At 37.5% G+C, this 26,494-nt stretch overlaps 1 pseudogene; it reads left to right on the top strand.

Moving 5' to 3' along the window:
* Positions 1–1,068: 1,068 nt before the first annotated feature.
* Positions 1,069–25,075, top strand: LOC100469565 (annotated as a pseudogene).
* Positions 25,076–26,494: the final 1,419 nt, after the last annotated feature.

Genomic DNA, 26,494 nt, shown 5'->3' with positions numbered 1-26,494 from the left:
TTCCTGAGAAGTTCTGCATTTGGAACAGCACGGTATCCAAAATGGCAGCAGGAGCAGATACGAAATACAGTCTCTGCAGCTAAGGAAGTTGCCTGGGTATGAGCGGAAGGACCAGCCCCACAGAGGTTCCCACATTCCAGTGAGGTGTGGAGCATAAAACCAAAAGTCCTCATGGGCTCTAGTGGGTAATGCAGAGGTGTTCATAACCTGAGTCCAAAACAGACCTGCAACATTGACCAGGGGTCTCAAAATCAAAGGAACACAAGGATCGGTTACAGAAATTAGCAGGATGCTCCAAAGACGAGTCATGTACTGGGACCAGGAAGCCAGGCACAGCATGGTGAGATCCACAGGGACCAGGAGGACAGCAAATAAATCACCTTTAAGCCCCCATGCCACTGCTATGATTGCAGGTGACCTCTCACCTTGCTCCCAGACCACTGAGGGAAATGAAGGAAATCCTCCTAGATGCCCTTTATTGAAAAATGACCAACCTTTGAAATGATAGGTAACTAAGATATCTAATTGTTGCTAAAAAAAAAAAAAAAAAATCATTGGATCAAATTGAGGCTACTGGGCTGGAAGAAATTAAGTTATAACCCTCTAGGCAGAGAGGGGCCTGAAGAGTAAAATTGAGACTGATTCTAAAAAAAAAAAAAAAAATCACATTTCTGCCTTCCTAAATTGTGCATAAATTTCAATCTGCTACAATAGATAAAACTTTTCCATACACATGTACAAGCTTTGCTACATTTTAGCACTGACATCTGACATTATCCAGACAACAACACAATCATAAAAATTGCTAAGACAATGAAATATGACACCTGCAGAAATTTTTAATCTCCCAAGTTTTAGAATTCCATGTGTGAGATAACAATACATCACAAAAGTTGAAAGCTCATTTGACAAGTGGAAGATCTGGTTTTATTTAAAATTCCAAAATTTGATTCCAAAATGAGGGGGCTTTTAAAAAGAGGCAGATATCAAGAGAAAGGTTTAATTGCCAGGAACCTAAGAGTGGCATACACTTCTCCCTCGTGCTAGTGGTACCAATGTGGAGTAAACATGCTTGGCATCTGCTGGGCTGCGTCAAAGACACGAGACCGAGTATGGGAGCTCCAATGTCATCGAAGCAAGAATGACTCACTGACAGTAGCCCAGCCTGGGTATGTCATTGGAAAAGGATTTCTGGTCGCACATCAGTTCTTTTCAGCCCCACCCACACACATGGTTAACAATCATCGTCAGCACATCATTTAAAAATACAACGTGCAAAACATGCAATGTGGAATACAATGCTGAAAAAGTTAGACATTAATAAGACCGAGGTGGTGAGTGGATGCAGACTGACAATTTGAGCGGTCTTTTCCCACTCTATTATCTGTGATGTGGTTGTGTGCAGATTTGGTTTAACAAGTTTATAAACAAATCAATCTGCCCTTAGCAACTAAGAGATTAACCCAGCTATATAAAGAAAGCACAACCACTAAGAATGTTTCCTAGTTTTTTTTAAAGAAAGACTTAAAGTAACAGTATCTTCTTAGTTATATTTTTATATTATAATTGATAGTATAACGTGTATATTTTAATCTTATGTCAAGTGTAAGTACATGATCAAAACGTGGATTTACTCTTATAGGAGTTCTGGAACTAAATAAAGTACGTCAGACTAAAACCAGATCAGACATCATTTCAGTTTATTTCAATGTCAAGAGTTTTGCCTATTGGTTCCCACAAATTAGCAACATTTGGACTAAAACACACTTTAGGGAAATGTTTAAATGTTTTATGTTTTATATGTAAATTTGTTTTATTATTCTTAAATAAAGAGTTATTAGCCCTTTTAAAATGAAATCATTGTCCCAATAGGGTCTGTCTAAATCTCATAAATGTTAATAGCCTTAAAGAAAAAACATTCATGAACTCTCGTCTGATATTTCCAAAATATAATACCATTGAGCAGTTGAATAGATTCCCAATGCTTCCAATTAATATGCTTGCATATTTTTGATAGGCACCTATATTTTTAGCAACATCTGGAATTGTGAACATCATCTAGCGTCACTCCTTCCATACTGCAGATGAAGTACCTGAGGATCTGAGAAATTCAGTCACATTCTTTGGATCAGAACTGGGTTTAGACTCCAGGTCTCTGAAAACCAGAGGAGGGACCTTGTACCCTCTTCCACAGATGCCTCAGGTAGAATTCCTACACCAGCCTTTACTGTTTGAATTATAATAGCAGCGACCAAGGAAGGGCAAAAAGTGAATGCACTGAGACAACAAATCAAGACTGAGATTGAAACAATACCAAAATCAACACAACTGCCATCTTCTCTCCTGGGACTACCATACAGAACCTAAAGTTTTGGGGTCCAAGACTGGAAAGAGTACATAAAATCAACCCCGGCTCCAGCCCCGCTCTACACATTAGCCTGAGAAATAGTTGTTCCCATTTCTTTTGTAAAGTATTCAACCCTGGAAAAACAGTTAATACCACTCTCTATTCATTATAATCTCTTAATTCCCATTGTCTTCTTCAAGCCTGAGGCATGTGTATCTCAGTAATCCTTCCATTTAGTAACCATAATCTGCAATCTCTCCTCCTAATGCCAGTAATCCTCGGATTCTACTCAGGGCGAGGGCAGTAACTTCCCAAGTCAATGTCTCCTCTTTTTTTCAAACACATTATCAAGTTAAAGACAATTCTCTTTGACCATCAGAGGGTGAAGTGCATTTGTGTCCATTGTCCTCTTCCTCATTACGCATTTTCTTTAAATGGTTTCAAAAATTGTAAGCTTGCTGATAGATTTTTTTTCCAGCCACTTGATGAAATGCATTAATCCAAAATGAGCCAGCACAGTACAACCTAATTCGCATTTCAGAAAGTCATAAAGTTTCATTCAGCTAGCAGTTTTAAACTTTTCTGTGTGGAGACACACACTCCGCTACCACCCTTACCTCGCTTGTTCCCCCAGAAAAAGAGAGAGAAAACAAACCAACAAAATCAGAACACATGGTGCCTGCAACAGGGAAGGAGAAAGAAAAAGATGCTTTAATGAGAAAGGTTATAAGAGTGAATAAAAGAGTAGGCAAAGAAAGAAGATAGTAGACAAAAGCGGCCATTTTTTTCAAGAAACTGAAGGAGGGTATTAAGAATGTGGGAAACTGTAACACTAAGGGAAGAGAGAGGGAGATGGTGAGCAGCTTCCATGACGCTGTCTAACCTACCTTAATCATCTCCACTTGGCTCTACCTCGACCTCTTAGTCTAAGGTAACAATTATAACAAGAAAGTTAGCAATTTCATGTCAGATGTGGAAGAAAGTAAATAATGAAGTTCCTTGAGAGAAAGAAAGAAAAGTAAAAAAGAAAGGAGAGAGAGAGAAAGGGAGGGAGGAAGAAGGAAGGAAGGAAAAGAAAAAAATGTTAAAGCCAAATAATTAAGGATCAAGAATGTTTGGGTCTTACTTTAAACCCTCAACTTACTTGCTAAGGGATCTTAGGCGAGTCACATGACAACTGAAGTCTCATAAATAAGATGGAAAATTATGTAGTTCTTTCTCAAAGGCTTCTGAGGCATTTTAATTAGTAATTTAAAAGTACCAGGGCATGGAGCACCTGGGTGACTCACTCGGTTAAGCACCAAACTTTTGGTTTCAGCTCAGGTCCTGATCTCAGGATCGTGAGATCCAGCTCTCCATTGGGAGAATGATTAAAATTCTCTCCCTCTGCCCCTCCTCCCCACCCCCGTGCATGCTAAGTCTTTAAAAAAAAAAAAGTACCAGTGCCAACCTGAAGTGCTCCATACATTCATCATATATGAAAGCCTATTTAAATGCTAAGAAAGAGGAAAATATCCCTGACGTATAGACAAATGCCACAAGGGAAAATAAATAATATTTCAAAGTTTAGTGGGTGAAAAATGAGAACTAATGATTGTGATTAATTCAAGTGTCTCCTTGAAAAATTTGCTAACTGTTTTAGAATACAGATCCTGGCTCTGGCAACAGCCACATCACTCAAAGTGCCCAAAGGGAAAAACGCTACAACTTAAGGGAGCTAAAGTGAAACTAATCTTTGTAAGGCGCCGGTTGCTCCGCCAGATTCCAAAAGCTGAACTTCCCTTCCTAGAAGATTGCTGGTGACCAAGTGAGAACCCTAAACTTTCAGAGCATCTGTGAGTCAGGGAAGGAGCAAAAATTCAGAAATAATGACATGCAGCATACTTAATGACCACCAAACTGCTCATGTTTTTTTTTTTATTCCAGCCAAGCTAAGGTATCTGGTTCTGCTTATTTGTGAGGCGGGGAGGAAGTGCAGTGAGCACAAATAAATTCAAGCTTTTAAGCTTGTTTTCTGGGCTTTCTACAGGATAGAGAAAGCTTATATTAGTAAGCATTACTTGAGCACCTACTATTAACCAGACTCTATGCTGGCCACCATAGAATCAGCAATGAACAAAATGGAGTCCACACTCACATTTGTGTGGTATGGGATACAGAGATTAATAAGTTGTGATAAGGGTTATAAAGAGCATTTAACAAAACACCCGAAGAGAAACAAGAGTCTTACTTAGGAAGTGAGGGCTGGGTTTTTCTACACTGTAAGATGCATGCGAGCAAAGACTACAAAATATAGCCACGAACCCACCACAGCCCCCTTCTACCACTTCAGAAGAAGTAGCAAGAGACATTTCTGAATCACCTAGTCCCTGGTCTGAGGCCACAAATGGCATTTCGGGTGGGACTATCCTCCAATCGTACCATCCAGAACACCACAAAACATTTCGTATCCATGGCCCCCGCCTTCCAAATCTAGCAGCACCTCCTCACCCCAGTCACTGTGACCATCCGAAGTCTCCCCGTCCACTTTCAAAGCCCCCCTAGGGAAGCAGCCCTACTCTCCCCAGACAACGACTCCCTTTTATGCCCTTTTTCTATACTTAAGCAATAAGTATAGATGCTTAAGCAATACGAGCATCAGAGAACTAATGCCATGGAAAGAACAGACTTAACCTTCAGTTTGATAAAGGCTTTAATCCCAGCTCTACCTTTTATTATTAGGCAAGTTAGTGAAGTACCTGTAAATACAGGTGACAATGCACACTGCAGAGGATGATTATAAGGACAGTATTAAATGATGCAGGTAAAAGGCCTCACAAAGTGTCTAACCCAAGGTGGAGGCCAGTGAGATCATGCCAAGAAAGTTACAAAAGAAGAAAAGGAAAAAAGAATGTCCCCTAGCAAAGTAATTCTCTTAGAAGATGACGAATTCTATAGTTACGCAGCACATACAAGAGGACTAACGCCACACTGGCTGAGCCAGGCAAAGGAAACAGAATGCGAAGCTGCTCGGCCCCCCTTTCAGGACCCAGCATTCTGCTCCATTGCCAACCATCCGCCTGACTCTGCAGAAACACTGGCCCTAACTTTTAAAAGGCTAGCACTCCCCAGAGCTCTGTCTTGAAGGTTCTGGTCAGAAGTGCTACCAGACATCATCTACTTGTTTCCATCTTTGCCGTAATAACTATTGTGTGGTCTGCAAAGCACGGCCATCAGCCATAACCCCATCTCTCAGGTAAGTCTGGGTGTAACTCACAACAGCAGCCTGTAGGTAATATTCTCCGCACGTGACAGGTCAGGGAACTGACAAAGTTAACTAAATCAAACACTATGATAACGATTGTAGTAGTAGCTAACAGTAGGTATTTTCAATGTTAATCATTATATTTATTAAAGAGTGTATTAATGATAGAAGTATATTATTACATTGGTCATTAATAGTCACATTTATTATTGATAGATTGGTTACTGAGTAATAATCAACTTCATTTAATGAGTGATTCACTATGTATCAATCACTCTTCTAAGTGACCTAAACATACTTTTTCTTTTACTCCTTATTTTTTAAAAAACTTTGCAATAAATACTATTATTATTCCTATTTTACCAGGGAGAAAACAAGGTTAAATAACTTGCTCCCGATCATACAGCTAACAACTGATGGAGACAGAACTTCAACCCACATCTGTTTAGTTTCAAACACACTAAGCTATATTGCCTTTCCTGCTATGCTTCCAAGTGATGCTTAGATACAGTGGCCAACAGAGTCTTTCAATACAGAGGCTTCCACGGAAAGTAAAAGGCTTTGGGAAAGAATGCATGTAATTAAATAGATCACGTAAACTGCCCCTACATTTAATTAAGGGCTAAAGGTAAAAATGGATGGACAGGCTGGGCCTTGAAGGCAGCCATGTTGCCTTTGCCCAGTGAGGCAATGTTGGTCGGGACCCCATGGCCTGGCCGGTCGGTCACTGACCATAGACCAGGCCAACAAAGAGACCAGCAGGGCAATATGAGGAGCAGTAATAAATGATATTTGTAGAGAGTAAGAACTAAAGAAGTACATCACTAGGTACAGTTTAATTCCATCTCTCTCTAAATTTTATTATACAGAGCATCATTCAATCTCAGGATTAAAAAAAAAAAAAAAACCACCTCCCTAATCTTCCATTTACAGTGGCAGTGAAATTCTGGGTTATATTTTTAACCTGTTTCAACTGTAGAGTCCTCAGCACCCCCTGACTCCCTGGGTGGTTCCACTTCACTGTAAGTCCCCACCTCTGAAGTTTCCTTCACAGTTGGGACTGTGGGGGAGTGCAGAAGACAAGAGGTGACTGCAGGGACCAAGCCCTCCATAGCACTCTATCTTACGACAGTAGACTGCTCAATATGATTTCTCTAGGGAATGGAGGAACAGCTAGCATAGACAAGAGATGTGTTTACTAGTTGTTGAAATGCAATGCTTTTCCTTAGAAATTTCATCTTGTCCCTAGGAATATTAACTCTTTCAATTTGCCTAAAATATATGCAATCTTACAAACATAGCTCCCTAGAATTAATTCCAAAATGGTATGCTTTCAAAGCAACAGCTGAATACTAAACTAACCAAGATTCATAAGGATTTAAAATGGCATGACACTATAACCATATTTATTATTTTGATGCAGGTCACAGCTAAAAAGAAAAAAAAAACCTTAATTTAATTTAATAACAGGGCACTGATAGAAAGGAAAAAGTAAAGAATAACTGCTGGACAAATAACCAGAAAAATAGCTCTGAAACCTTATCCTTTTTTTGTTATGTGCTTACTCACACTTTTCTCTTTGACTTCCTGTCTCTTGAACCTTAAATTCTCTTTTTTATGTTTTAAATTCTATCTGTGCTTCAAGGCCCAATTCAGTTCTTACCTCTTTAGGGAAGTCTTCTTTCCCCCATCAGCTGGCCCACATAAATCTTTCCTTCATTTGAGGGCCTGCAATTGAAAACATAGTTATTATCTTACAGTTTAACACTTAAATACCTTCTAGGTGATTCATGTCTGCTAATTTTAATCCCTAAACAGCAGATAAGGACTTAAAGTTATGGCTAATAGGTGTTATTAATATAAACAATGGTAATGAGCCAGCACTTACTACTTACAGAGGACTTACTATGTGCTGGGCACTTAGAAAACATCCTTGAGTCACCACCACAACTCCTTGAGACAAATATTATTATATCCTCCTTAAACACCTGAAGAAACCAAATTCTAGTCAGAAGATCATTTGGCAGAAGACAGGGCCACAGTTTGAATCCACTGCTTAATCCTGCTATGTCTTTTCCCACTGGAGCAAGTAGGCCAATGTGTTACACAAACTCTATTTCATGATGAGGACACTGAGTATCTTTACTATAGCTGTATGATTTACTGTTGGGAAAGGTGGAAAATTCCCCAAGTGCTGCATTATGGGTGAGGTTGAATTCATAAGAATAGGTGACTGTTATTATTCCTTCCTTAATTCGAAAAAATGCCCAAAGTACAAATTACCCCAAAGGTCACTGGAAGATGAACATTGTGTATCCAAACTTAGTCACTGACACAAAAGAAAGCGACCATTTGTCCTTTTGGTGAAGGTTAGGTTCAAAAGGATTCAGTGAATGGACCATATTCAGACATCCTCATGAAATAAAATGTACAGAATAAAAAAATCATGTGGGATATCTGCCATTGAAATATTAAAATCACAAAGATGGTAGATTAATATAAACCCTCAGTCAGACTGAAGATTTGTTTTTACAAACTCAGAAGATTTTGACTTCTATAAGGTAAAAGATTGAAGAAAAACACAATAGCATTTTACGGCATTGTTAGAAAGGATTTTAAATAAATGTTTAAAGGACTACACTTAGTTAAATAAAAGGAAGAAATGGAGAGCTAGAGATGCCCAACTCTACAAAACACAAAATGGAAACCAAAAGAGAGTAATAAACAAAGGCAAAATGACAAGGCTGTAATCTAACCTGAAATTGACTAAGGGTGCTGGCCATGAAAGCTCTTCCTGACCTTCCCTCCCACCCACCCCCTACCTCCCCTTACATTCCTGGGTAGCCCCTTCTTCTGGGAACAAAATGCCTGGCAGCAGGAGAAGCAGAGCAGCCAGGTTTATGACAAGGATAAATTGCCTCTTCTCCACTGGGTGCCTGGTGCTAAATGGAATGTTGGCTGTAAATATCCTGAAGCCCCTCCCTTTTCCTCTCTTAAGGCTTCTTCTCAACATGCTAGCCCAGCATTCTCTTTCTCTCTTGTCCAGTTTGGCTCCTGCATCTTATCTTCTACTTTTTTCCTGCACTCTCTTCCATTTTCCACTTCCCTCCTCTGTCCTGTGGAGTGTGGGGAAGTGAATGACAGACCAAGAAGATTCAGAATCCCAGCACTCCCAGCACTCAGACATTCAATTTCCAAAGTATTCACACTTAGTGTAAGTGTAGTGTTCGGTTACTGGTCTAAAATCTGTTGATTCATACCAGAAGGTAATTTCTTTTGACTTTTTTAAGCTTGTTTGTTCCTATTTCTCCTTTCCAGAAGGTCTTTAGCAGTGGTGTTTATTTGATCTTTTACTAGTTTCAAATCACTTCTATTTTCTTCCGTTAGCCATCCTAAAGCCCAGGACCATAAACATGCAGTACTTTTTCTGGCAGTCTTTGAAAATTATCATGGAGATCTATATTTTTTGACATAGAAAAATGATCTCTTTAAATGAAAAATTATTTTAAAGCATAACTATATAAAAATTATCACATATTGAAGAATACGATTATATAGAAGAACCAGGAGGTCTATTTTAAAATGTTGAAAGTCTCTAATTGCTTCAAAATTGACTGATTTTTTTCATTTTCCACATTTTCTTAAAAAAAAAAACTTTAAAAAATACACATGCATAGCTTGATGGACCAAAAACAAACAAACCAACAAGAAAGAAGGAAAAAACTGTGAGCCTTTACTACCTTCCTGACAAGGAAAAGTGTCTGAGGATTGGATGGGCACGTGGGAAGCAGAGTAGAGGAATACAGACACCTGTCTGCCAGTGAAATAGGGAATCAGTGGCAAAGCTGGAGTAGAAACTGGGGATGTTGTCATTGTCTGGAAAGCTTTGGAGAGAAGAAAATTTATTATTGGGAAAAACTTTTTAGTCCTAACAGCCGTTCCAGTCATACGAACCGCTTCCTTACAACCTCATTAGTTGGTTCTAAATAACTCAGATAACCCAAAAAGGAGAGAAGGGAAAGTCTGAGCTCTAACCAGAACAAGGCTGAAACCACTCTTCGCAAGGAGTACTATGGAGCTTGTCTCAGAGAGAAATGAATTGATGACGAACCTCCAATTTGGATGTTAGCCCCTTGGAAGTGATAATAACCCCATCAAATTCCCAAGAGGAAACAGCTATAGAAATAAAAGGAAAACACCACAACAATGTTTAAAGCTGAAGAGCACAAAAACACTGGGCAGAGCCTTACAAAATGGAACAATGGTCCAAGTAAAACCTGAACTGCAGGAGCGCTAGACCGTGAAATGGAGAAACAATGCATGCCGAAGTGGGATTGAAAACTCAAAAGCCGCTATTAATTCAAGCAAGATCAAAACAGAAATCAATCTATTCATGTGACTTCCAAAAGATCATTAAAAACTAATTACTTTCTGTCTACCTCAATCGCTTTGTTGCTTTAGCTGGTAAATTGTTCTTCCTCACTCTCAGTCTAGATGGCTGTGGAATAAAGCAGCGTGTTCCAACTCAGATCACAGTGAGTCAAGTGGCCCCATCAGAGAGCCCAGACTCCGAAGTACTTATAAGCATTATCACAGACTCTCCACTTATCAGCACAAAGCTTATGTATGCAACTGGGTTGACACCTAATTACATAAAGCAATGTCATGCGTTATTCCAATTTCAAAAAGAAAAAAATCAAACCCTTCTTTTCTAGGGCTATGGTCAGTGATTTGGCAGGCTGGTAAATCAGTTCTCTTGTGCAGAAAGGGTCCCCATGACAGTAATAGAGCTCATTCTTATCTCTTTTCCAAATCTGATGCAATTTTCAAAAAATCAAACAGAAAAGAAAATCGGCTACTCAAGCAAACTTACTGTCACGTATTATCTCTAAAACTATGATATTATAATATGTTGAAATAATATTATCTCTAAAAACAAAACAAAACTTCTAACAATATTTATTTTCATTTGACCTTGATAAATAATCTCATTTCTTTTTCAACCTAAATTTGTCAACTTACTTTCCTTCAAAATAAAACTCCTGATCTTCTTACCATTGTATGTATATATTTTCTAGGAGAAGATTCAATATGCTCTTAATTGTTTCTCAGGAAATGAAGTGGTTTTCATTGTCCCACAATGATATTTGTAAAAGAACAAATATCAATAGTGAGAAAAAAATTATTTTTTCAAATCTTATTTGCACATGGACTTAGAAAATGACCAAGGATAAATGTGGCAAAATATGATCTTAGATATTAAGACTTGCTCTTTCCTAAATGCTTGTTTATTGTGCTTTTGTGATAAGATACAATATATGCATATCGGTGCCTGAATTAATATCTACTTTTAAAAAGAATGGCTTATATTTCCTTAGTACTTACAATTTCCAAAATTTATTGCATATTACTTTCTCATTTGAAAGCCATAAAATTTCTGTAAAACAGATTTTCATTTGGGAAGATATTTCTTCCCATTTTATAGTAAAGAAACATGTATGGGAATCACCAAGGTCATATAGTTTGTAAGAAATAGAGACTGGAACAGAACGATCTCCTTGCTCCCAGCACTGTTAATATAGCTAGTGAGGAAAAGAGGAATTAACATCAAAGGTTTTCTACACACCAGGCCTCACCAGTGCTTTATGAACGACATTTCATTTTATCTTTACAACAGCTCTATGAGATCGATATTATCATTCCTACCAATGTGTATACCGAAATTCAGGAATTGTGAATACCCTCATCAAATTTACTCAGCTAAAATATGGCAGAGGTAGAGTTCCAATGTGGGTTTTCTAACCACACGATCCAGGTTCCTTCTCTATTTCTTGATGCCATTTCTACCTACAAATTGGAAGTAACAGCCTTTGTTGCATAAAATTCAAGGTTAGTCAATTGGAAAATTCCACTCATTTAAAAATAAGACAGATGATACTGATGTTCAGAAATCGTAATTTAATACAAGCACAATCAAAGCCAAATGTCAACATGCAATCACAACACATCCAGTATTTAGGTCCCCCCTTTAAAGGAATGTCTCTTGAGGACATGGCATAGTCGGACTAAAAAGTGTGCCCTTACTACACAGAGCAATGCAAGCATGATTTCCTTAATAATCATCCCTCCCCTCCTTTCTCCAATACACTCTTTCTTCTCACTATATATCACCTACCTATTTTTTTTCCAGGGATGAAGAACTGATGAGATATAGAAATCTCCACATCACAAAAAAGTCAGGGACCCCCACCAATAAAAAAGTAGATTTATTGCTAGGTGGTACAGTTTAAAACTCCCTTGAGGAGAATACTGCAAGAAAGCATTAAAAAACACAAACTTCTAACCATTTAATTTTGTGTCTTAGATCTGAAAATTTAGGGCCGTTAAGACAAGTGGTCTGCTAGGAGAAAGTGGGAGATTTTTTCCTGGTAGGGTATAACAGAGAAAGGAATACTCAAAATTGACAGGAAAATTAAGACAGAAAGAGTCTTGGAATAATGAAATCTTAAGGCAATGCTAAGAGAAAGAAAAAGTTATTTAATTAATGAGACTGGATTTCATTCAGCCTTCGTATAAAAGACATTTATCTTCTTAAGAAAATCAAAGATAAAGGGCAAAACTGAGCAAATGTTGCTGAAGAAAGGTTCTTGAGCTGCTACTGAATATACACCATACACATACTTGTACAAAATAATGATTTAAGTTAGTTAACTATGCGCCCCAAACTGAACAGAACTTCTAATTTAGCTTCTTGACCTCCTCTCCTGAACTTTTCTTCTCATATCACCTTCACTGTCCTGCCAGGCTTGGCAGGCATAGAGTGGAGAAATTTCTCTCCATGCCAAATACATCTTAACTTTTGCAACAGCAGAAAAACCTACAGATTTATGCTTGCACAACATCTTCAGACCTGCTACTTTCATACAATCTCTACTAAGTCAGCAAAATCATTCTCACTGATTTACTATGTGTATGAAAACACAACTACTTTTGACTACTTAACTTACTTGACTGATTACATTGATTAGAACCACAATTAACTAAGTACAATAGCTTTTTATTTGCTTTGCTTTTAATTAAGTTTGATAACTCAAATTAGACAAAGTAGTCAACTTATGTTTTACACTGCTATTTAATTAGGATGATTAGACAACAATCCAAAGCTCCAGATTCAATTCCAATTACTTATCCATTGAGGAAAATTCTCTTATGTAAATACACTGCTTACACTAAGTACATTTCCTTTAAAGCAAAGGGTACCTATTAATAAAAAAAACCTATTCCTATAATTTAATACAAACAAACTATGGGTAGAGGTCAGTGGAGTCATTATATGCTTTAACATAGCTACTACCTCTGTAAGATAGCAAGATATTTTTTTTCAATTCTATTGATAAGGAAACACACAGAGTTTAAGAAAATTAGAAGAATTGTGGAATTTTCTGATTCTTGAAGCTGGAGTTGGGGGTGGCATTATTTAAATGCATTACCACTTGGTTAAAAAAAAAAGGCAAAATTTCCTACACTTATTGCCTATAGCAAAATACCTAATTTCATTGGAGACATCACAAAAGCTGGAGTAGCATATAGTTTGTTTTACTGGTACAAAAGTTAAAATTAACTTGGCAAGAAAAGCAATTCCTCTACTCTTAACCTGAGATGTAGGAAAGAAATACTACATCTTTTATTTTTAAGTGGCAAATTTAGCATACCTGGATGAACCCTTAGCTGAAATGGACAATTTTCCAGAAAAAAATATGTGGATCACCAAAACTGGCTCAAAGAAAAGCTTAAAAGATTCACACAAAAGAATAACCACTGAATTAGAAATTAAACTAATTGTGAAAATGTTATATTTCAAAAGGTACCCAATCCAAGTTTCACATGGAAATTTTATCACACCCTTAGAAAACAGATAATTCCCCTATTATATAAACTTTCCAGAGCAAAGAAAAAGATAGAAGTCATGTGACCCACTTTGCTGAGCAAATATAGCACTGATTCCAAAAGAAGACAAAAGCACAAGAAAAGAAACTAGGGCCCAATCACATATACAAATAAAGACATATACACATTAAATAAAACATCAGCAAGTAAAATTTATAGATGTATTTTTTAAAATTATATATCAAGATCAAATTTGGTTTATCTCAGGAATGCAAGGATGGCTCAATACTAGAAAATCCATCAATTCTCTGTATTAAAAGATAAAAGACAAAAGCTAAATAATGTAAAGACATTGGATGAAATTTAACACCTGATTTTTTTTTTCTTAGCAAACTAGGAATAGAAGGAAAATTTTACCTTAATAAAGTGTCGGTAGTTGAATTATATAAGTATCATGCTTAATGGATGACATATTAGAAGCAGTATACAAGTAAGGAATAATAAAAGATACTGATATTATCATTATCTATTCAATTCTTACTCTCTATCCTTGTCTATCCAAGAAAAAAAAGAGATCTAAGGATCAAAAAGGAAAAGATAAAATTAACATTATTTAAATATGATATTACCATCTACCAAAAAAATCTGAGAAAATCACCTCATAAATTATTACAGTTCATTAGAAAGTTTATCAAGGTGGTCAAATAGACTGAGGAATAATATATACATTAAAATATAATTTATATTTTAAAACCCACATTTTTTTAAAGTGCTGCAGATAGCCTAGGGCCATAAATATATCTCACATTAGTCAAAGTAAAATGGTCTGGAAAGATACACATCAAATTATATGTTGTTGGTACTTCTCAAAAAAGAATCAGGATTGATGGTGATGATCAAAGGAGAGTGTAGCTTTATCTATAATACAGTTATTCCTCAGATATATTGCAAGTTCAGTTCCAGACCCCTGAAGTAAAGCAGATATTACAATAAAGTGAGTCAAAAGAATTTTTTGATTTCCTAGTACATATAAAAGTTATGTTTACACTATACTGTAGTCTATTGGGTGTGCAACAGCATTATGTCTTAAAAAAAATGTACATACCTTAATTTAAAAATACTTTATTGCTAAAAAATGTTAACAATCATCTGAGCTTTCAGTGAGTTGTAATCATTGACCACCCATCACCATAATAAATCATAACAATAATGAAAAAGTTTGAAATATAGTGAGAATTACCAAAACATGACATGGAGACACAAAGTGAGCAAATGCTGTCAGAAAAATGGCACAAACAGACCTGCTCACTGCAGACTTGCCACAAACCTTCAATCTATAAAAAACTCAGTATCTGCGAAGCACAATAAAGCAAAGTGCAATAAGATGAGGTATGCCTGTATTGTTTTATGGCCTACATATATTTATTAGTTATACTATTAAATATTAATAAAGGAAACTGAAAATATAAGAAAGAGCTTTAACTATTTCTACGTTTCATACTATCCATACCATTTCTTGAAGTTTGCATTATTAGTTAACTCGAGGATAGCATCAGGAAAATAAAAGACACATCATATATAAGCTCATAAAAGCAAACTTTGTTGCTAAGTATGCTTTACTGTTGAGTTAATGTCTATGAGAACTGGTTTACTGACATTTTAAAATTTTGATAAATACAATTTACATGTATTCACACACGTCTAAATATGTGATTTTCCCATAACTTTACTAGTGTTAAAATATAAAAATAATAAACTGACCATAAATTCAGGTCAATGAAATAGGTTTATTGTGAAAAAACATTGAAAGTTATTATTCAAGATTATTACAATTCAATTTTCTAATACTATGTTTCAGAAGAGACCACTATATCATTGAATTTCTCTTTCTCTCTCATAGATATTAAACATCTGGTAACCAGGTTCCTTTATGTACTTGTGAGAGGCTTGAAAAGTTCAGAATGATGGATATCTGTTCTCTAATCAAAAAAAAAAATAGTAAACTTTTCAAGAATTCCATGTAGATTGACAACTCACTTCTTTACAGACAGTACACCTAATTGTCAAGGGAAGTCTTGGTGTGAACTTCAGATGATAAATATACTCTGGATGCAATGTTGAGAGAAAAGAACACACATTCATTCTAAAAAGAAAGATAAAAAAAGTACACAAAACTGCCCTATCAAACTCATTTTACCCATTAATATTGTACAACAAATTTGATTTCCTACAGTAAAAACTAGTCTTTGAAGAAATATAATTTACTTTCAGCTGTTCAGACTGTTAAGATCTTGAAGATTTTTATTTATATTAACTGATATTCACCTAATCATAGCATACATTTTTGTATTTTACTGTCAATATAAAAATCATGCTCACTTTTACTCACATTTTCTCTAATTGAAAAAGATTTTGGGGCACCTGGGTGGCTCAGTCAGTTGAGCATCCAACTCTTGATTTCAGGGTCATGATCTCAGGGTAATGAGATTAAGCCCAGCGTCAGGCTCTGCTCTCAGTTGGGGAGTCTGCCTGAGATTCTCTCTTTCTCCCTCTGGCCCCTACCCACTCTCTCTCTCTCTCAAATAAATAAATAAATAAATAAATAAATAAATCTTTTTAAAAAAAAAAAAGAAAAAGATTTTTACTCTTCGTCTACTCACACATGAGAAGAAAAGAGTGTCAACAATTCAACGTACTCTAGAAATCTTGCTCAAGCAATTCTGAGGCATGTGGATGAAACTGAGTTGTAGAATATTTTTGTAGCTGTTGCTAATTTCTTAATAAAAGGGTCATTCTTTTTCATTGGATATTGAGGCTCAAAGGGAAAAATTTGTTTCAGAGGTGCCCAACTCTGAGATTATAACTTTAGGTCATTATTGAATTGAAAAGCTTTTCACCTTCACAACTTTTTACAGACACTGTCTATGTGTATTCTATGTAAAACATGTACTGATTTTCTGGAATTCTCTCTGGGAATGTCTTGAGAACCTGAACCTCTGGGGAAATACTAGACAGATGGGCAATCCTACTATATATTTCATAAGTGCCCCAGAGTCATCCCTCTACCCAGCAGGACAAATCTGAGGATCCTGGAGGTGCAGAGGACATAACGTGGTGAGATCCCGTGCAGCAGCAGCTCCTTATCTCCCTGCAATGCAGCAGAAAGAACTTTGAAGGAAAAGAGCAGGCAGAACTCTATGGAAACGCTGGTAGGAACAGCAAAGGAAGGCACCCTGAAGGCCTAAGTTTACAGCTCTGCATCAACCTCTAAAGGAGTTTAGAGCTCACTCTTTCATGTATTCTTCTTATTTTTGAATTTGCTTTTATCCTTTACATTAAAGAACACATTCTGGGCAATAAGCATTCAGTTATTTAACTGGGAAGGAAAGATTTAATAGATGATCAAGTTTAGCATCCTGGCTAAAGTATATTGGTACTTAGAAGAAATAACTAAAAAACTACAGGAGGATAACATAGTTTTCTAAGTGAAGTTTGGTGGCTCTCAAAAATCTTGTACATTCTCAATTTTCATCCGAACTTAATTATTTTGTGGGTTCAATTTCTGTTTCCAGCAAAACACAACTTCCTAGTACTGCGGAAGAAAAGACTTATAAAATGGGCTTCGTGGAGCTCAAATAGCTCTTAAAAACAATATCTTGATGAGTTAAGTGTAAATGAGCCAAAACATATGGATTAAATGTCCCTTTAAATACACATGGCTTTAAAAATTAAGGGAAAAAAGGTTTTGGCAAAATGTGTTTCAGATTTGGTTGAAAGAAAACATTTGAAAGGAATAGTTTGAGGGACTGAACTAACCCAAAACATACCTGAGCTCTTCCAACCTCATATAGTACAACCAATTCTAAAACATATGGATTTTATACTATAATTCCCCTACCACACCCACCCTGAGTTCTGAGTTCTTAGTTTTTCTTCCTATGTTGGAAGTCATTAAAAACAGTCATGATGTCAGTACTGTGTTGAAGAGACCATAACCTACTACTGTGATCAGTTTAAGTCAAATAGAATGAATGGCTTATTGGTCATCACGCCACAAAAATAAAAATAGTTTTTGTTTCAAACTCATATATTTCTCACTAGCAACCCCCATCAGACAGCAAGACTACCTCACAGATACACATTGAGATAGATATAAGACCTGGCTAGAATATGAAATGACAGGATACCCATGTCGTGACACCCTACTTAACCAAAGTCAAGTAACAGACAAAAGGTCAACAGAAGAACACCAAAGCACTACCTGAACAATGTCAGGTAATTTTGACCTGCTTGGAATAGTTCAAAATGTACTTATTCAATGCAGATGACTAGGAGCAAAAACACATGGCCAATCCACCAACTGCAACGTCCTAAGACCTGTACCACCTGTGCCATGTGTTTGTCTTCCAAGTTACCATCCCCCCCAACATACGCACACAGATGGCAATGTTATCATTAAACTCTACAAGCAATGAGATGTACTTGTAACGTGTGATCAGGGATAAAATTAATACAAATTTTATGTATGAAATAGATAAACCATTAGCTTCATGAATTTGTGAAATTATCTGTATTGCTATCCCGTTTTTTCCACATGAACCCAGGGAATCTCACCATCTCTAGTGAAGCAGCTAGAATGGTTATTTACTGCCACTCTCTCCCAGATTACATCTGAAAAACAAGCAGTAATATGAATAAAAGATGCTAGTCATGATGCCACTAAATTGCCCTAATGAGCATGCCTCTCATCTAAGCAATCTAGTTATTATGCCACTAAGGTATATTGTATTACTTCAAAGACTGGGTGGGTTTTCTATTTCCTTCCCCCAGTTTTATTAAGATATAAAAGACATATAGCACTGCATAAGTTTAAGGTGTATAGCATAGTGATTTTGACTTATATATATTGTGAAATGATGACCACAATAAGTTTAGTTAACATCCATCATCTCATAGAGATGCAAAAAATGAAAAAGAAAAAAAGGTCTTTTCCTTGTGATAAGAACTGTTAGGATTGGGGCGCCTGGGTAGCACAGTTGTTAAGCATCTGCCTTCGGCTTAGGGCGTGATCCCGGCGTTCTGGGATCGAGTCCCACACCAGGCTTCTCCGCTGGAAGCCTGCTTCTTCCTCTCCCACTCCCCTGCTGTGTTCCCTCTCTCACTGGCTGTCTCTCTGTCACATAAATAAATAAAATCTTAAAAAAAAAAAAAAAAGAACTGTTAGGATTTACTTTCTTAACACGTATCTCATACAGCGGTGTTAACCACCACAGTCATCACACTGTACATCACATTCCTACTACTTAGTCATCTGAAGTGGAAGTTTGTACCTTTTGACCACCTTCCTTCATTTCCCTCACCCCTCACCTGTGATAACCACAAATCTGATTTCTCTTTGTATGATTTTGGTTTCTTGCTTTGTTATTTGTGGATTCCACATATAAGTGAGATCACACAGTATATGTCTCTCTCTGACTTATTTCATTTAGTACAATGTTCTCAAGGTCCATCCATGTTGTCACAAATGGCAGCACTTTTTATAGTTCCATTTTATAGCTAAATAATATTCCATTATATGGATATAAGCACAGATATCACATGTTTTTCATTCAGCTATCAGTGGACCTTATGTTGTTTTCATGTCATGGCTTTTGTCAATAATGCTGCTATAAATGGGGTGCAGGTATCTCTTCAACATAGCGTTTTCATTGCCTTCAGACATAATCCCAGAGGCGTAACTACTGCTGGATAATATGGTGCTTCCAGCAACTTTCTGAGAAACCACCACACAGTTTTCCATAGTAGCTGTACCAGTTCTTATCCCGACCAACAGCCACTAGGGTTCTGTTTCTTCTACATCCTCACCAGCACCTGTTGCTACTTGTCAAAGATGAGGTTTTATCTCATACTCACCAGATCAAATCAACCTTCCTAAGACCATTACTAAGGACATTTTTTTTTTAAAAGGGAAATGATGAATCAGTGTTTAAAAACTTGCCATAAGAAGAGTTGTGAAATGAATCAATTTGCTAGAGAAACAATGTCTAAAGAAACAATCCAGATTGCTACACTACTAAGGGCCTAAAAGAAAAATCAAGAGCCTCACACCGATGTGGTAGTGGGGTGGGAGGTGAACGTGCTCTCCGCGAAACGGAAAGCCTCTCCAACATGTGACTGAAATGGACTGACAGGGCAATTGAAGAGATAAACGGTGGATAAAGGTCAGTCTGGCCTCATTCCCGCGCTCTAATTTCCTTTTAAAGGCGTGGTGTAACTGCAGCTTTATGTGTTGAGTTGAGGATTTAACTTGAAATATACTTAGACACACTGGTTCTACACAAGGGAATTGATGCAAGTTCTTAAAATTCCTGCAGTTCTCTCCTTGGGGAGCAAACACTCTATAGCTAAATCCCATAATGCACCACCTTGCCAATACTGCTAAGCCCCAGATCAGTTATCTCCTCTGTGGACTGGGGTCCATGGGGGTGGAAGTTTAAAACCTAAGAGTTATCCAGACTGTGACAAGGTCAAAATTTGCTGTAACAGCAATTCTCTTGTCCCGGATAAAATAATTCCCTTATATTTTATGCCTGTCTGTTGTCTTCAGTCAAGGAAGCTATTATTATCCTTTCTGTGGTAGATTTTTTAAAAATATATTCTGCTTTGTCTGTCCACAGACTTGAACTACTTTTCAAAAATGTCTTTGTCCACGTCTGCCAAAGGAAATAAATATAAATATCTATAAAGATCAATGTACAAACTTCGCCTCAAGTTACAACACTTCCCAGTGCATGCTAAGTAACTACAGCAATTCTCCTGAAGGCTAATAGATAATGACCGAAAGGGTTCAGATGATGCCTCTCAAATGTTTTCATAGAGAATACTCTGATGGTGGCTTCCTCTTGTGGAGGAACAAAGGTTCACATTTACCTCAGATTTGAGCATTCATTCAGAGAGTCATTTGTCACTGCTAATGTTTTCCCATGGAGCTGGACTACATGTGGGGAGAAAAACCTCTCTACTCTCCTAGAGGAAATCTTGAGAGTTGGCTGCTGTGTGGTTAGCAGGGAGGTTGTGGTAAATGTTGAGAACCACCATCTCATAATCATATGCTTGAAGTTTTAAATCATGACTCTGTCAAAAATTCAAAGTTGGAAAGCTGTGTACCACTTTGGACAATCAGAGATGTTACTACAGCCTAACGATAATAAAACAAACAAAATGCACAAGAAGCCTCTGCATTTTACCCGGGATTAATCTGGCAGAAACAGCATCACATTCTCCTCTTTGAACACGCTGGAGCACACACCCTAGGGTCAGAAGACACAAGTCCACATTCTGGCTTGGCTACCTGCTGGCATGTTATTTAACCTCTCTGAAATTCAGTTGACCCTTAGATCTAAAAAATCAAATAATAGTGAGAAGGATTAAAGGGAATTACACATACAAAAGGATTTTGTATGCAATGAGTTTCTTTGTGTCAGCAACATCTTCTAAGGCGTCCTGCGTTCAGAACACCTAGAACACCACATTAAATGACAGCACAAACTCCTTAACACTCAAGACCCCACTGTTGTTTCCTTCATATTTTTCTGTCTCATACCTTCATGGGATATATTTCCTCACATCCACAAAATTGGAAGAGAACTTATCGCAGATCAAAATGCTAAATAGATATGATTAAACTTCTAATATATTGACCTGAAATGATTGACCTTCCAGTCATGTCAATGTAACATCACGCCCAGGCCAAAATAAAAGTTCTAGAAGGACTGGGGCATTCTGATGCTGAGCTTTCCATTAGAATATTAGACTCAGATATCCCTCGACATCATCTCTGTGTTCCAGTTGTCTCCACATACTACTGACGAGTTCTATGAACATGGAAATGGCAAGGTCAAAGTCTCTCCATAGTCTCAGGACAGGGGACAATGAGACAGAAGCCAAAGATCAGTTGTGTAAAAACAAACACACTGAGCATTACAGAATATGAGTTAAAGATAGCAAATTGGGGACCAGTGTAAGTGAGTGATCAAGATATTCTGAATACAACTTTATATAATGCTACTTGAAAGAGGAATAGGAAACAGCTTTAAAACCAGTATTGGGTATGCTCCCTATGCCAGGCACCACGTCAGGAATTAGTTTGTAATTTTAACAACAGGGGATGGATGGACTGACTGACATATTTTCAGCAAAGTAGCAAAATAAAAGAGCTAACATTAAGTTGGTGCTGCTTTTGCATCAGACACTGCTTAAACACTTTACATGCATCAACTCATTTGATCCTGATCACAGCACTAAGAAATAGGTATCCCCCACTTTGTAAGCTAGGAAGCGGAGCCACTCAGAGGCTAAATAACTTGTCTGAAGTTGCACACATTATCAAGAGTAGAGGGAAAGGGCACAATGTCAGAAATAGGGGGAATCTCTCAGCTTATTGTCAAGGAATTTTAGAGCTAGTAGAAGCTAAATATCCAGAGAATTTCACTTCCTTTGTTTTAAAGATGAAGTGGAGACCAGAAAGACTCCGTGCTTAGCCCAACACCACATTGCTAGTTGGTGGTAGATCTGGGATGAGATCCAAGTGTCCTCTGCTCTTTTACAACTCTAAGCAGTGGGAAACAGTGGCTCCAGACCACAGGAAAAGGCCATTCCCACTTAAAAACCATGTTTAAAAAAAACCTGTCAAATGCATTTTCTTTTCTGCCATGTTCCTATACACTCAGAGCCACCAGGTCTGTTGTCTTCTCACATAATGGTAGTGACCTATAACTTCCAAGATAAGTTCATCACAATCTCACAGGGGATATTTAATGTGCTAGCATATTAACTGCTAGACCAAACGTGTGGTAAATAAACAGAGTGAGCTTCTGATAGAAATCAATTGAAACCACAAACATTTATTGAGAATCACTTTATGCAGGGGAGGGCAATAGGTGTTGTGGGGATTACAAAAATGTACAAGACAAGATTCCTTTTTGCCATCCGTAGGGAGAAACAAACATGTTCACAAATGACCAATCTCTAGTCAAAACACAGGAAATGGTCCAGGGACATAGAAATAAATGGAAAGAGCTCAGACTGAGAAGATTAAGTAAGACTATGGGAGAGAAATTAATAAAGCTGAGATTTAGCCCATATGAAAGAAATGAGACTGAATTATTCAATAATAGGTCCTCCTAACTGGAGTTTCCAGATTTACCATATTATTTGTCAGTGATAATATGCATATCATCTCTCTACTAATTTGGAAGGAGCAAAAGAAAAAGGAAAAAAGAGAAATGTTTTTAACCCAAAAATTGGGGCTGAAGCTGACATTTGTTAAGTTTTTATCTTAATTGAGCCCAAATGATTAATCAGTGGAAAAAGCAGAGAAATTTATTTCGACAATATTCTATAGCACTTGCTGACCAAAAAAGAGGTCTAATTTGCTATATGAGAAAACAGAACATATCCACATATTAATATTTCATTGCCATTACAATAGAAATAAATTGATTCCTAGATTATCTAAAAACACGCACTGTATCGTGACTTTAGTTTTTAAAAATGTGCTGGAATCTCCTGTCATGACAATTTCAAATACTCCAGAATCTCAGAATAAAAGGAAACCTTAAAGATCATCTGGTCAGATCATCCCATCAATGAGTCAATCCCTTCTACAACATCCCCACCAAGTGGTCATGCACTTTATGCTTGGTTGCCTAGAGGTCCAGAATATTCTCCCTGAGCAGCACATTTCAGCTCTGAACTATTCTTCTTTTTTTAAAAAAAAGAGCCCATCATGTCTTTCTGGGACCCACTAAATCAACTTCAATCTCTTGGAGTCATCTGTTCTTTCTTTCACATGACAATTTGGTGATTCTGATGATAACTACATTCCTTGTCCTTTTCTCAACCACCCTCAAGCCTTCTCCTCTCCAAACTTACTCTTTCGAGACTTCTCAACCTCTCTTTACATAATGTAGCTTTGCATTCCTACAACCCACCCTGAATGTTCTCCTCTAGACAGCCTCTAGCTTACCTACATCTCCTTCGTTTGGTGGGTGCACAAGTTGAAACACAATGTTCAGAAGTGGACTGAAGGCTGCAAGGAAGAATGAGACCAACTGTCAACCTCCTTCTTCTCCTACTACAATGTCCAAGAATCATATTTGCTCTCATTAACCTTATGTCCCTTGAAGGAATCAGGCAATATAAAGGTACCATACAGTATCTAAAAATCAAAGATGTATTGTTTTTCCTCTTAAGGAAAATCAGTCCTCATTCATGGGATTCCATAGGTGGAAGCCAATTGTAAAGTTCATTTCAAGTGTTCAAAGCAATCTTAATATCTTATGAGTGTTCTGCTCAATATGATAACTATCACAGGACCCTACGGTTATAGGATGTCTGAACCCCCTTTTTTGATCTTGGGAGGGGTGGGCCTCAGCAGGGCTGGACCAGCGTAAGGTCTGGAGAGATGCAGGGCAGGATAAACAGGTTCTGTTGAACCACCAAAATTAACAGGAGGCACTACGACTAGAAGAATAAGCCAGGCTGGGGTCTTTACAGATGCTCAGAGCCCAAATACCATTGAAAGCAAATAGGAAGACTGGTTTTAAAGGGAGAGCACAAGGTTGGATAAATGGAAGTCATGAATTCAGAACTCTGTGGAGAATAAATGAAAATGAAAATATGTCAGAAACAATTTGGAGAAGGCTGAAGACCAGGGTAATTGGGTATAAGGATATGGCAAAAAGGGCTGGAAATCAGAAAGATGAAGGATTTCACAGAATTGAATACCTAAGAAGGCCAAAAATCTATTCAGAATCTGCAACCCAGTCATTAACAAATACTGGTGAAACAATTAAATATTGAAACACATTTAAAAATTGGAAATACATTAAAATATACACACAAATAAATACATTCATATTTAGGGACATCTCATTAATAATAGAAAAGGAACATTATCTTGGGAATTAGAATGTCTCATATCTTTGAAAATTATAGACTTACTAAATATTCCTTAAGAACATTTTAAAAATAGGACTCCAATTTCCTAATTTCTAGAGCAGGTGAAAAATTCAAATGCACATGAGGCCAGACAAATAGTGCAAATGTGTAAAACAGCCAGCTCTACTACAATGGGAAGTGGGGGGAACTTGGCAAATGGGACAGATCATGCTCCATCTAAAGATGTCAGCTCCTACTGCTTGGAGAAACTGGCAAGGAGAAGCTCTGGCAATACTACAGAAACATTGGTCTGAGCCTCAGGATGCCATTGAGGGCACCTATATTGATAAGAAATTCTCCTTCTCTGGTAATGTCTCCATCCGAGGGTGGATTCTGTCTGGCGTGATGACCAAACTGAAAATGCAGAGGACCACCGTCGTCTGCCAAGACTACCTCTACTACAACCAAAAGTACAACTGCTTCAAGAAATGCCACAAGAGCATGTCCGTGTACCTGTCCCCCTGCTTCAGGGATGGCAAGATTGAGGATGTTGTCACAGTGGGTGTCAGCCCTTGACTGAGACTGTGCGCCTCAGTGTGTTCAAGGTCACCAAGGCCACCGACACCAAAAAGCAATTCCAGAATTTCTCAGACTAGACACCTGCCCACACCTCCAAACAAAATAAAGTTATTTTCCCGGTCAAAAAAGAAAAAAAGACGAAGAAGTTAGCCCTTATTGAATTCTGCTTAATGTTGCCATGCAGGAAAGTGTCCCAATGTTGTAGTGTCTTTGGATTTTTCAAAAGAAATCAGAATGTGTGGACATGTGCGTGCATGTATGCTTATGCAGGTGTAATATGTATTAGAGAGAAAGAAGAGAGTGATCTTGATTTTTAAATGTTGACAAGATTTTTTTTAAGTACTTCACACTACACTGAAGATCCCAAGACTTAACAGAGGTTAAGTTACTGCCCAATATTTAAACTGACAACCATGTGACTCCACTCTTAAACTGGATCACCACATGAAAAATGCCAATGGACAATGGAGGTAGCTTGATAATATTTGCAAGGACAACGCAGAAAGAAGCACTTAGGGAAGACTGTTGATAGATTTCCATATTGCAGCTTCCTTAAGTAGGGTTTCACTCCCCATTGTTTCACCAGTACCAGCACAATACTTGGTCCATAGTCAACCCTTAATAAAAAGCCACTGAATGAACTAATATATGAGTCAACACAGGAGAGAGAAAGCATGGGTAGAGGGGTCAATTTTCATTATATTATTAAGTTATTCAGAGATATTTATAATCATGTCATCTAAAACCATGAAGTAAATCACACCTATCAAACATTCACACACATACACACACACACACACACACACACACACACAGACCTAGAACTTAGTATCAGGGAGAAAAAAAAATAACTGGAGATATTTCTGGCTAACCATGGAATATTGAAACATATATTTATCCCTACTTCCTCCTAACATCCCTGTATATAAGAGAGAAAGAATTAAAGGGGCCCAAGCCCCCAAGGACAAGGTGAATCAAGTAGGATATGACAGTAGAGAGAAGTGAGCAACAAAACCTCAGACACTGGGAAGTAGATGGACAGATGATGTAGCCAATAGGAAAAGGCTCAAACCTGGTGCCTACAGAGGGAGATTAAAAAGGAAACAACTCCAATAATGACACGGTGCCCTGGAAAAGCTCTGAATGTGGGGTCAGGGTGTGACTCAAAAGAGGATTGGTTGAAGATTAGTATAAGGTTTGGTTAGTCAACCCAATCACTCTCCTACCCCATATAACTTGGTGACTTCTCCCCAGTCTGGGCAAAAGACAGGAGGTTAATTTCTGAAGAGGCTTGCAGCCCTGAGGAGGAGGGGGAAACCCCATAGTATTAGTTATTTGTTACAGCAATAGTGCTTTGAAACAAACAACCATAAAACCACAACGGTGTTCAATGATAACAATGTATTGCTTATGAATAAGGGGTTAGCTGGAGTTGCTTGTGTGTTGGCAGAATGGCTGGCTGATTCAGGCTCACTGGCTAGGGTGACTAGGGGACT

The sequence above is a fragment of the Ailuropoda melanoleuca genome, chromosome 10 (assembly GCF_002007445.2).
Source record: "Ailuropoda melanoleuca isolate Jingjing chromosome 10, ASM200744v2, whole genome shotgun sequence".
Classification (NCBI taxonomy): domain Eukaryota; kingdom Metazoa; phylum Chordata; class Mammalia; order Carnivora; family Ursidae; genus Ailuropoda; species Ailuropoda melanoleuca.
The sequence above is the reverse complement of the archived record's forward strand: the minus strand, read 5'-3'. Positions and strand labels throughout refer to the sequence as shown.